This window comes from Amia ocellicauda, chromosome 1 (assembly GCF_036373705.1).
Source record: "Amia ocellicauda isolate fAmiCal2 chromosome 1, fAmiCal2.hap1, whole genome shotgun sequence".
Taxonomy (NCBI): Eukaryota; Metazoa; Chordata; class Actinopteri; order Amiiformes; family Amiidae; genus Amia; species Amia ocellicauda.
In genome coordinates this window covers 27,043,846-27,057,808 of record NC_089850.1, presented here as the reverse complement: position 1 = coordinate 27,057,808, position 13,963 = coordinate 27,043,846, and the positions used below count along the sequence as shown (strand labels likewise).

Here is a 13,963-nt window from a genome sequence, read left to right as displayed (position 1 = left end):
AACCAATTTTCCCTCGTCTGCCAGTGGAATTGCAGAGGTCACTGTGGTGGTCCTTGTGGGTTCCCACACAGGATTGGTGACTAGGCACTGCCAGGACAAGAACCACTGAACTCACAGAGGCCTGGATTATCTTTCACACCATGTAATGTGCTCCAAGTGAGTGGCATCCGTGAGGACCCCTATCATTGCCATTAAATATGGCCGTGGGCATATCTATACAGTCATTCAAATGTAGTTACAGAACTGTAAAGTTAATTTCCTGCTCTTCCAACATTTCTAACACTTATATTCACAGGAGTAGAACTCAGGACTCCTGAAATGTAGTGGACAGTAGTTTCATCACATTATCGTGTGACCCTATGCCTATCCCCACAAGTTTGTGAGAGTCTCCAGACAGGCAATTGTTATGATATATATTTAATTCAAAATGACCCCCATTTACTCCAAAAAGATACTGTAAATACAAAACAGTGTTTATTGCTTTGAAACAGACACAAATATATGCTCCTGTGCAGTCTTGTAAAATCAATGAACAGCCTTACCACACTGACAAACAAACTTGCATCTGTCCTACAGCTCTTGTCTGCACCAAGTTCCAGCTTTCAGGCAGTGTAGTTGATTAAGCAAATGTTTGGGGGTGACAGCAGGTACTTATTAAAATTCCTGCTCTATTTTTGAGAAACTAATTATAACAGTAAATCTTCAACAGGTTTGAAAATTTACGCAGCTGGTGTGTAATAGCTACGCAAACAAACCCCTTTCGTGTTGAACACGTGTACAGCGTTTTCAATCAACATATGATTAAACCATGGCATTCCAATGGGGCACAGTGTTCTTCACTTATTTGAAAATCGCCAAAAGAGAATTATGTTTTCCCTCAAGGAAAGCTTACTGAATGACAATCAGAGGACACTGTGGTAATTACTGTTGAACTGCAAAAACAATTACATAATTGCTGAAATTATAGCTTTCGAACTTCAATAAGTAGAGATAAGTTAGAATGTTTTTTGACAGGAGGTTTAATATAAGATTAACCAAATGAGATAAGTAATAGAAGTAATAGAAGTTGAAAAGAATGAAGATCTATGGGTAAATATGTACAGTGTAATCTGAAAATTGTTTCCGGCAGGTCTATTGCTCAAATTGGGTAGGTCTGGCAAAAAGCACAATGCCATAGTGGTGGTGGCATTTATAACCTCAGGCTTTTATATTCACAAAATGTAAACATAGGCTCTGTTAGAACAATTCATTGACCTTTTACAACTCCAGTTTACAAATTCCAGAGGTTGTTTTGCTAGAAATATACACATTCATTTGTGAAAATAAATGTTGTTTTCTTTTTTAGATTCTATAATATACCTTTCCTGTCTATTTAGCAACTGTAAAATATTCAAGTAAGTAAAGAGTTTGTAGAAGGTAGTGGGACTGAAAGTGATTTTTCGCCTCTTTGTGCAGTTGTGTTTTTGATTACTATCGCCGTGCTGGGACCACATCAGAAGCAGTACTTAACTGTTAAAGTGTCAGGGCATGGGTCACATGATGCCCTGCTGAATCTCATATTACAAACAGTACTTTTATGTAGGTGTTTCATGCTTTTTTGAAATTTTACAAGCTTGTCACTTATATCATTATCAGCAAAAGCTTTCGAATCCTCTACTAGACTGTCTCAACAAGATACAGCCTTGGTAAAGAATATTCAAACATACGGCTTTGATCACGTTTAACTCTTTCCCTCACTCAAAGGTCTTGAGCCGTAATGTACACAAATCCCTGAAGAAAATCAAGGAAATTCTCACAACTTCTATTACAGTCTGGAGAAAAAGAAAGTTCAGGGGTGCTACAGCAAGGGTATACGCCTGAAAACTTTGTCTGGACAGGTTAAGAGAAAAATAAAATGAGCAAAGAAAATGTCATTCAACTATATTAAAAAGCACATTATATATTCAGATGCTTTCCAGCTAAATTTCCTGGAATAATTCAATGCCTTTTCCTTGTGTCTTCTTGCATATTGATAATTAGAATGCTTGTGTAACGATTGCAATAAATAAATATGAACATTACAAATATAAAATACAGAAAGTGTTACAGCTAAAGTAAGCTCCTTTAGGCTGTTCTGTGTAACTCCTACTTACATTTACCAACATATGTTGAAAAGAACATGTTTTTAAATCAGTTTAATACCACAAAATATAAACTTATAGTCCTTGCAATTTAAATCAGCTTCAATGCTTCATCTGTATGTCTTTTTCCAGAAAGAAAGAAAACCTAGCACACAAAGATAAGCACTGACTCAAAAAAGAAATGCTCTTAAGTCAAAGATAATTTATGGACTCTACAATGTTTTTAAGTGCTCTCTTTAACCTGGAAGCAGATTCAGAAAGTACTCTGTGAACAGTTTAATCTTTAATAATCAATTACTCGATAATTAGTGAAGACGTTATGCTCTTTTTCTCATGTTAACTTACAGCAGCATTACACTAATAATAAAAGATAATTTAGAGAAGAGCGTCAATCTGGAACATCCTCCTCAGCCCCCAAGTTAAAGTAAGCTCAAAATGTCCTTCCCCTGATTTCTTGCTCCCAAGCCACCACATCCCACCACCCGATGGCTCTTGGAATGTTATGGCCACAAGGTTAAGAAGGCAGCTCCATTAACTATGACCTGCAAAAGCCAGCGGTCAACATCGCAGCCAGTATGCCACTACTTTGCTTCTCCTCTAATCCACTTCTTTATAATTTTTGCCAAAGGCACAGATTAGTGTCTGATTTACTGTTAAACATGCTGTCACTCAGCTTTCTAAACATCTGATGCTTACTTCCTGTAGCAACAAAGGCTAAAAAACAAATTGCTTCCCAAGCACACAAATACAAATGTAAAAATATTTTTTCATTTTTGCAATAACATGCAAATTAAAAAAGGAAAAGTAAAAAAATGTTTTCATATATACTAGTATAAAGCAGTGGCTTTCATTTAGAGAAAGTTTGGAAGGGTTTCTATTAATTGTACGTTCATAAAAACATTAAAGACGTCTTAAATCAGAGCTGGATTCCTCAAAAAACTACGAATAAACTAAAATATTCTTTACATGTGCTGCACTAATAAATAGATAAATACATATATATATATATATATATATATATATATATATGTATATATATATATATGTATTTAACATTTGGTTATTATAATGTGTTAAATGAAAATGTAAGTACCTGTATACACTTAACATATTTTTCAAAGTTCAGATCAAGATCAGATCAATATCAAGCATTTATTTGTCAGAAAACAGATCTTTCATGGACTATAAAACTGTAAGACAATAAAGCACATGCAGAATCAGTTATTTTAACACATTTAAACACAGAACTCTACATTATAGTAGTAGACTGATTATATGAGTAAATATTTTATATAATTAAAACTAGTCTACAATAATTATTATTCAATTTGAGTAAATATGTTAGTTCTAAAATCTGTTGAGTGGATATCTATTTAAAAATATACAGAATTTTGATACATATATATAGCTTTAAAATCAAGATAATTAAACATGTCAAAGTATAAATCAATGCTTTAAAACTACAGAATACAATTTTCATAACGTTGCATATATACAAAAAATATCATATTTGGAAAAGCAATTCAATGAAAAACAAAAAGAAAAACACTGATGATCTGATTTAACTGAATGTTTTCTTCTTATTTGGGAAAGTATTAAAAAGACAACAGCAATGTGCTTAATGACGTGTACAAACGACATACCATAAAGAGTTCTCCTTTCATTATTGTCTGACCCCATTCTTACTTTAAGTGCATATGATTTATCAAATCCCACTCAGCACTCTGATATGAAGTCATTCTGGCTTCGTCATTATTTCACAAGCAGCTGCAATGCCTTCTCAACAGACATGCCCATATCATTTCCCTATAGCAAAGTGTGAGGCTAGAGTTACACTTTAATAAACTGCACATTGGAGTCCTATAGCTTTGCAGCAGGACAAGCAGAATACCTTGCTAGTCGCTCAGCCACCAGCAACACACCACAGAAACAGCAACGGCATTAAAACATTGTTTGCTTCCTCAAAATTAGCCAGTGTTGCATTGCATTTTGGGTTCTGTGGAAAATGCAGTAATATTGTGTTTTTTGAAATACTGAAAAAACAGGACAATTTTCCAAATTCGTGATCTGCGAACGATCTAGCTAATATTGTGTTTTATGAAGAAAACAATGTAAATGGACCTACATCGTTTATGTACTCCTGACTGTTATATTTTTTATATATAGAAACTTTTTAAAAAATGGCCAGCAAATGTACAATTAGAAAAAGCTATTTATTTAAAAAATAAATGTACATACTTTACAGGGATTTACTTAAATTAATTAAATACATTTAACTGAACAAGAAATAAATATCAAACATTTGTTAAGACAATTTTTTTACTTGATTTGACAAATTATCTGTTTGTGTCTACATGAGGTTTTGTTTCTGTGCAATGTACGTTTTCCCCTTCAGTTGTATTTACTTCTGATTATTGTATAATTCAATCAAGCAGAAATATCTGGACTTAGAGAAACCAATGTCGTAGTAAATGTAGTGAATTTACTTGTGTATAATGAAGTATGTAATCTGACATTTAACACCACGGATAGCACACACAATGTAAAATTAATATCATTAGAGGTAATCATTTTTCATACTATTCTAGTAACTGCTTCAAAACAAAGCTGACCCTTCCCATGGCAAATCTATTTCCAGCTTCATATCTAGAGAGTTATAGTGATGTACTGACTGAATCCTTAGTGCTATGCCATTATAATACAGCATTCGTTTTACACATAAACTCTCACTTGCTCAGAGATATGAAAAAAGTCAACAAACAGACCAACCCATAGAAATGCCTTGCATTACTTTTTAAGTTGTAACAGTACCTCTTTCAGATGGTCTGCTCCAAGTACTAATAGACTGAAGCAGTCATTATTTAATTTAATGTATTAATTATTTACTTATTGTTCTGACTTACATAATTCAGTCTCCTTATGAAAAAAAAGAAAAAAGGTTTATTACATTTTTAATTAAAATAACTAATGCTCAGTATCACTATTTATTAACTATGATATCAATTAAATTAACTATTATATATAGATAATTAATTATGTTATTACCACATTTTTGCTTACCCTTATAATAATTTTAATATAAATTATAGTAATGTGCTGTACATTGCATAATTGAAATAAACATCTTATTTGGTGATTAAATAATATTACTAGCGCTCAGATATAACACCATAACCAACTAAAAAACACACACAAAAATGCAATAATTACCAGTGCTATGTCGTTTTTAGTAGAAATGCATTTTTATTAACCATTTTAAACGTTAATGTGTATTTTGGAATACAAAAACTAAATTACATCAGAAACAACAAAACAAATGTTTTTTTTGTAATGTTTTTTATGAAACAACACCTCTAACAATAATTGCAAATATGAATGTATGTTAGATTATTTTTATAAAATAAAACAATATGCTGGCTTCAAGTGAACCAGTGGAACAAACCTTGAAATTCTTTTAAGTTCTAGAAGCATTCTCCTGATTTTAAATACAGAAGAAAACCATTATGTAAGTGAGTTACCAGTAATAAAAAATGAGTGTTTCAGACTACTGTTTTCATGCATTTCCATCAAAATCACACCAAAATGAATATACTATATATCCAAAGGACTTTATCATTTTTAATTTGAAAAACAGACTCACCTTTACTGTTCAGACATGTGGACGTAGAAAAGTAAGTATCCTTTAAACATCGGAGAGTTGTTGTATTTTCTGAAAGGGTATGCAGTACCACAAAGTTAAAACGTTCCTGGTTTTTCTCTTTTTTTTTTGCGTTGAGTCCAGCTGCTCTCCTAGTCCAGTGTTTTGTTTAGCTTCAGGTAGTGTGAGAAATCTTTTTCTCTGTCTGGAACTGTCACAACGTCCGGCGGCAACAGCACCAACACCAACAGCGGCAGCCCTGGCAGAAGCAGTCCCAGCTCACAAAAGTTTATTTAAGTAAACCAGGAGAGAAGGATAGTAAACAAGTTCCACTCGGACCAATGGCTTTCCACACCCTTCTGTTTATAGCAAGATGACTTGCATTCAGAGGTCACCCCGTCAACAGCTCCTGTCTTTCAGTGGATATCTAATGTGTCGCATTTATCCCAGGGCTCTCTTAGCGGAGCCTCCTCCTTCTCCTCCTCCCCAGCCCCAGCCAGCCTGCTGTCACTGGCTGACGCATGTGTGGGTCCACTAAGAATTGAGAATTCACTACAATGCTCTGAAATCCAAGAGTTACTCAAAGCTCTGTGCAATAAGATCATCCTAAATATCATTTCTGACCACCTTTCTTTTCTTGTTTACTGATGTGTCCAGTTGGTTAGCATGTTGGTATGTTAAAATGAAAGTGCACTGAATTTTGTTAAAGGAGAGTCTTTTTGTAATATTTTCAGAGAACTTTAAAGTCATGTAGATAGAATATATATACATTTAAATAAAACATAAATCAAAAAGCAAAGAAAATACTTCTCAAACATATATCAAATAAAAAACAGGTTTGAAAATCTAGGTAGGTAACAGAAAGGATGTATTCTGATACAGTACATGTGAAATACAATATGACGTTTAGGCTTTTTCAATCAAGGCTAAACTAAACAAACCATTTTGGTCTAGGCCTAGAAAATCAGTCCACTTCTGGTTTCCTATAACAGAACTAAATTCAGACGGGAATAAAAAACTTAAAAAAGGAACAGACGTGAATACATAGGGTCTTATTTGAAGTATGTTCACATCCTGAAAAAAAAAAACCTTTCTAAAAAAAGAAAAAAAACAGGCTGTAGTCAGAGTTTCAGTCTAATAAGATAAAGGATGTTTTTAATTTTGTTTAATTTATTTTTTTGCCTGCTAACGTCTTCGACTTGAACCATCATGGCAAAAAATCATAATTCATAATGATCTACAATTAACATGATAATATAGTACAATGACTTATACTTTATTGCACACTATACCATTTTGGTGGTAATCACGTTCATCATAATTTTAGACAAAACAAATACAAAAACTGTAACATCATCTCTACTACAACGACATTGTTTAATCTTGCTCCCGAAGGGTGTATAAGACCTGAAAAGGGGATGTGAACTTACTGAGCAGCATACTTGAACTCAAGACTACTGACTCAGCCATTTTGAAAGAAAACTTTAGAAACAAAGTGACGTTTGTTATATGATTCCTGTCAATTCCTACAGAAGAGCTTGGCATTAAGCATAAAAAAAATATATTGATTCTTTTTCCCTATTTAGACAAATGACAGGACTAAAGAATGTCCTAAAGAAAACCTCAACATCCAATTAAAGGAATTCACTTGTGGCTTATAAAATATCTTAAGTAAACCACACAATCAAGGTCAGATATTCAATATGAATATGATATTAATATGAATTAAAACATATATACAGTCGAATTAAATAAAATAGCAATACAAATAAACAAACACATATTAGGAATCTTTAAAAGTCTTATTTTCTGACTTTAAAACTTCAAGAGCCTTCAGTTGACTCTGACTGCTCAGGACAGATACAATATTTCATACTTTCTTAAACATCTTACTAAACATGTGTTATTCATTTGGTATGATAGTAAATATGCACAGAAATACATTGTAAAGGGTTTTTAATGGGTTGTTTGCATTCCATCACTGCAAGATGGCATAGAAAATGCAGAAAGTAAATGCGGTTAAGATATAAGAAAACTAGCTTAAACATAAAACAACACACAGCTGGAGAATTATATAGATCATAGCTCTTACATGTTTGACAGACGTGGGCTTCCCAGAGTCACAAGTACTGCAACAGAAGACTATATTGTCAGGAGATATAAGAACAGAAAACTACTTCTGAGAGCAATCCAACTTTCAGGAGAGCAAATATAATTAGAGCAAACTCAGGAAAAGTTGTACCTCTATGTTAATTCCAGCCTGAACTTCACTTTTATGCAGTGATCATTTTTTAGCCTGTTTCATTTTCTTTACTTTTACATTTATACAGATATTTCCATTTGGAAGAACAACACACATTGTATATAAATAATTATTAATTTTATGGTCATACAATGTGCTTGTACACACACACACACACACACACACACACACACAAGAAGACGTAAAAAATAAGTCAGCGATATATATATTATCCTATTTATATATGAAAATAAGACTGGATATGCTCTCACTAAAACCAACACCAAACCAAAATGTCAGTCACAGCACGAAATACTTAGTATTACTGAAACTGATCTCTTACAATATAGTAGCTTAAAAACAATTTACAGTAAAGTACAAATAATATATATGCAATACAAAAAAATACCCTTAAGAATAAGTGTTCAATTCATATTTTGCAGCCAGACTGTATCGATGATTTAGAAATTCATATATGCGACTACTTTTCTACTCAAACTCAATCACATGCAAGGAAGAATTATAGTAAATAATAATTCCTTAACTAAGACTGATGCATACATTTCCCAAGATAAATTATATTAGGGACCAAAGCTGCAATAAGGAAAATAAAAAGTAATCTCTCAAAATGTTAATGCCAGTTTGTGTGCAATAAGAGTCTTTAGCCTGATGATGATTCTTTAGCCTTAGACACAATGCCCTTTTCTGGGCATTACTGATAACTTATAACACTTATATGATAACACTTATATGAACTATTAAAATACTCTGCCATGCAACTTTCACATGAAAAGACCTTTCCAAATAAGCAAAAAGCCAAGCATTTTCTGTCATCAGAACATCAGATAGCAGTGGTTCGAACTGAGACCTTTGAAAGGAGGGAGCAATCAGCAACCGTTGAATACAGATAATCTGAGCTGGAGTAACTGGGAGTCAGGCCTCCATGAGCTTATATCTCAGACGACAGAAGACCGTGGTGAGACACACAATTAGGTTATGATTTTAGGCCGAAGTGTAACTGAAGATGGCACTCTTTCCCTGTATGAGCAATAATGTGTCAATCAGATAATCTTTGAGTGAAAGTTACACCTGCAGCAAATAGCCGGCACCAGTTTTTGTCACCACTGCACCATTTAAATGACGAATTGTGTCCTGTCCGTATTAAAGCTAATAAAATGTGATTGATGACTCGGGTGAGAAAGCCTTGTCAGTGTAGATTAGGACATTTACGGCATCACTTGACAACTCAAGCACTTTATTATTAGAAAGGATCTTGGAGGCTGCAAGGGTCATTAATAAACATCCACACCAAAATGTTTTCTCAGCAATGGAGAAGGCACGAGGGAGGCATTAGAAAACACCTTGGACATAAAAATGATGAGGACCCTATAAATTCTTGAGGCGTCCTTCTTCAGAAATTGCAGTTTTAATTGAGTTGCTATGTAACATAATCTAAACAAGGGGGACATTTTAAGTCTATTGTTAATGTCTAATTTAATAATAATAATAATAATAATAATAATAATAATAATTTTAACTCACCTAAATGCTATGCTAAAGGATTTTCCTGCTCAGAAGCTACAATGTTTAACATACCCCATTATTGAAGTGCAAATATTAGGTACTCTTTATCATTTTCAGGTTGTCAGATTTATTTTTTCCCAAATTCTTAAATAAAAATGAAACACCTTTAAGCCATGCCTTGTATACATACATTGACTTCAATGAATGTATTTGTACTTACAAAGTACTTACGAAAAGGAATTGCACTTATACTGTACTTATCTCACGTAGAAGTGACAAAATATTATATAAGGTTGTTAAATATCTAGAGCTGCACCTGAACTCTCAAATGGGCAGAAAGTCTACATTTATTTCTAAATATTACAATAGATTTTGCATTAAGATTTTCTGAATTTAAATATCTACTAACGCAAATACAGTACGTTTATGTCATAAAATGAGTCTGTTTATGAATAATCAGAAAAAGAAAAGGGAAAGCAGAGTTTTTAATTCTCATGCAACCAAAGCATGAGTGAAAAAGACTAGACCCAGATGTAGTCTTTAATTTCACTCCTAAGTCCAAACCTTTTTTCTCTCTCACTTAACTTCATAAGTGAGATATGCTAAAAAGCCTTAAAATATTTTATCTCCTCCTGACCTCACTAAGTACCTGCTCAGTAAGAGTTGCTGTAGCACAACTGAATAATATATACTTTTTAAAACAAGTAAAATCTAAGTATCATGGTATATATTTATTATATATATGTAATACATAGATATGTATGCCATCACAAAGGGATTACTGTAGGAGTAACTGTAAGTAATTATGAACATTAAATACTTGGGAGAATTGAGAATGTATCTGAGGGTAATTTCCCTCCCTTTATCACCCAGTACAATGGGTTTCTCTGCAAGAGTGGTTACCGGGACTCGTACCGTATTTAACACGATAGCTGTCTTGGCAGCCAATTCTGAAGTACCCTTTCTTTTCAAAACAAACACACTTCATCTAGATACTTGAATGTGAGTGTGAAGCTCAGATAAATTAAGTTAAATAAGCTAATAAGCATATATTAGCCTTCTTGTGGAATTATATATTTACAAGATTATAAGTCAAAAAGCAAATTACCAACAAAGCTGGTGAATTAAAAATCAATAATTGAAACAAACCCAGTATTGATTTAATTGATTATATTTTTATTTTGCCACTAGCAAGAGTAATTAAAATGATATTAGCTCCTTTGAAAATATTTACGTCTGGATTAAATGTATATTAATGTACTGGGTAATTCAGAAGTTGCCTCAGTTATTCTGAGAAGAAAAAAATATCACAGAGCAGTGAAACTTGGCAGGAAGTAGCTATAAGGGGAAGAAGGTAGCAAAGTGGAGAGACATGAAATGGTAGAACCCCCAATGTGCGATGCCAACTATTTCAGTACTTCCCTGTCCCTTGCTGCGTCCTCTTGCCAAGTTTTAAAGCTCTACAGCAAATAACTTTCCCTTTGGTATATGCAAACTGGTCAAACTAAGTGACTTTGCACCACCCTGTAATTTACATGACTACAGTACTCTATTTGAGCATTTTGAGGGGAACTGGAGATCATCCACATGTTTATACCCCTGACTAGATTTTGACTGTAATACATATATTTACCAATTTCATTGAAATAGGACTATACATATGAAAGCCTTCCTTAAAAATCCACCTGTACAAATTTGGTGTCAATGATATTACCTGATATGGAAAATACAACATAAAAATATGAACACAACCAGTGACTGAACAGGGATGAAATATGCACTAGCACCCTTCGTTCATAAAAATACAAAACCTTTGAACTCGATTTGATTGGTCCCTGTGTATCCCACACAAAATCTCAGCATGGTGCTACACATGAAAGGATCATTGTCAGGAATGTCTTCCTTCGTGTAATTATATCTTTGGGAAATTATACTATCAAATATCATTTTCTAGTAACACCTTCTGAGTATTCTAGCAGACTTACACAGTCTCGTCAAATGCCTGTCGGTTTGAAGTTGAGTGTCACAGGAAAACCTTTTTTATTAAACTTGAACATTATTAAGGATCTTTTCAGTTGCTCATCAAACAACTAAAATGGCCCCTGTGCCTTTGTGAACTCGTTTTCATTGGTCTTTACCTCCCCTTTTATGTGAAACAGGTGCTTCACAGTTCCTTACACTAATACAACATGTCTACTATACTCTAGGACCAGGAAGACAGGCTCACTGGGTGATGAAAATTATTATTGTTTAAAGTTCTGATCAGTTTTGAAAACTCTGGCGTGAGAAAATAAAAAATAAATACAAAAAAAGCTCAATTCTGTTGTGATGTTAACTGCTACACATACATTTGTTAATTTTATAGTTCTGTTTTAAACTGCATGTTGCCTGAAAATACATATAAAAGCTTTAAATTGAGTTGTAATGTAAAAAAGTAAAAAATGCCAATTTGAGAAAAGAGAAGTCACTTTAGCAGGTTGAATGAGAATGAGCTCCCATCTTAAAATGCTAAGCCCCTCTTTTCAAAGATACATTGCAAAGGGATTCCAATTAAACACAGATTTATTGTTCCAAAACCAATAGGTATGAACATGAAGGGGAGAAGGAACAGGTTTTCAGAATTATGAAACAAATAGGGTAAAAATATTGTGTTAATCATGTGATATATTGAGTAGCACCTCAAGGAAATAAAAAAAGATTTGTAAGAAGCTTGTAGAAGACTATACAAATATTATATGTTAGACATATGATCCATAACTCAAGTATCCTAGATAACTGAATGTTGTGCAAAAAATGGATATGGTTGCCTTAGGTATTGTTGGTTGATTTTATTGGCCTATATATAAAATACTTGCTATTTGTTCAGTTCTTTGGAATAACAAATCTTACTATGTGTCATCAGAGTACCTGTATCAAAATGGTTGTTTACATATTGCTATGTATTCGATTGTAATTTTACCAAAGGTTGCTATAGTTTTAATTTCGCAAGATATTAAAATAGTTTGAAATACTCAAATGCATAGACATAACAACATTATTATAAAAAATAAAAAATAAAACACATTTGTAAAAACTATGGTTCATGTTTTCCTGGATAACTTCTGTATAACTGTTGTATTCAAAAAACTGGTAACTGTGAAGACTGTAAAAGGAAACAGTGAAAGAATGGCACGACTGTGTCTAAAATAACAAACAATTAAGGGTTGAAAAAGTATTAACAGCAGTACCTCCGTCTTTCTTATTGAATTTCTCAAAGGTAAACAGCATCATTGGCCAAGTCTTAAAGCAGAGGCCAGAGGCCTAATGGAATACAGGCAAAAACATTAATGGAATTCACTTCAATGAAGCCAAAATCATATTCCCAGTTTTAGATGTGTGGTATTTAGTTTGGAAAAGTTCCACTTTATATGAACTCTCTTTAAGTTCTGATCATGGGTAAGATGAAACAAATGAAAAGCAAAATGCGTTCTGTCTTTGTTTAATTTCCATGGTGACTTTCCTTTTGCAGTTTATGTTGTAACAAATGTGTTTTGTTTTGGGGTGTATTCTAAACACTCCATCAATAGGTCTTTAATAAAACCAAAAGGAACTTAATGTGGAAAACAAATGCTGTGAAAATAGCCTTGTATAGGTCTGTGTTTTATAGGTTAACTGCAATACCATACATGACAAGGATCTTGTATTTTAAACCAATAAACTCCTAAAAATCAGATGAGAATAATACACAAATGTTCTAGTTTTATTCTTAAACTTTTTATGTTTACCTGAACCATTGGGAAGAGTTTGGAAAAGAAAAAAATGCTTCCATTATTATTATTATTATTATTATTATTATTATTATTATTATTATTATTATTATTATTTTTAATAAATAAATTGATACATTCATTTTAAATTATTATATCTGAAAACAATATTTGTACAATAGAAATATGTTGAGTATATCTTTTGGTTTCACATTCCTTTAGATAACAGAAATGTTATTAGCAACTCTGTATGTCACAAAGTACACCATGTACTCACTTCTGTTCTCTTGGGTTTAGGACAGTTGTCATTCTAGACAAGGCCAGCTTTTTCTTTTTATAGTTTATTTTTTCTCTCTCTCTCTCTCTCTCTCTCTCTCTCTCTCTCTCTCTCTCTCTCTCTCTCTCTCTCTATGCTTCTGCACAATCATAACCTTAGCAAGGAAATGCAAACAATATTCTTGTGCAATCATTTAGTCCTATTTACCACCTCATCCGTTGCCTTCATCATTTGTTTTAGTTGTTGTCAGCAAGGTAATTTAATCTGCGTCCTTTCATGTACAATACATTGTTATAACCCCCCTGCATTTGCACATGCCTATGGTGGTGTAAAAGTATCCTAACTATTATTCTTTCCAAAAAAAATCCCTTTTATTTTGGTAGTAGGAAGCTGAAGCAAACTAGTGCGTGCCAGAGC

At 33.1% G+C, this 13,963-nt stretch overlaps 1 protein-coding gene across 10 annotated transcripts in view; it reads right to left on the bottom strand.

Moving 5' to 3' along the window:
- eya4 (EYA transcriptional coactivator and phosphatase 4) overlaps positions 1 to 13,963 on the bottom strand; it is an 80,225-nt gene that overhangs the window by 42,589 nt on the left and 23,673 nt on the right. Inside the window, exon 1 of one of the 10 annotated variants that reach the window (XM_066700252.1) lies at positions 5,761 to 6,195. The exons of the other annotated variants lie outside the window; for them this stretch is intronic. The gene's annotated coding sequence lies outside the window, so the exon portion shown is untranslated. Of the gene's footprint in view, positions 1 to 5,760; positions 6,196 to 13,963 lie in introns of those variants that run through there. 10 annotated transcript variants of the gene reach the window in all.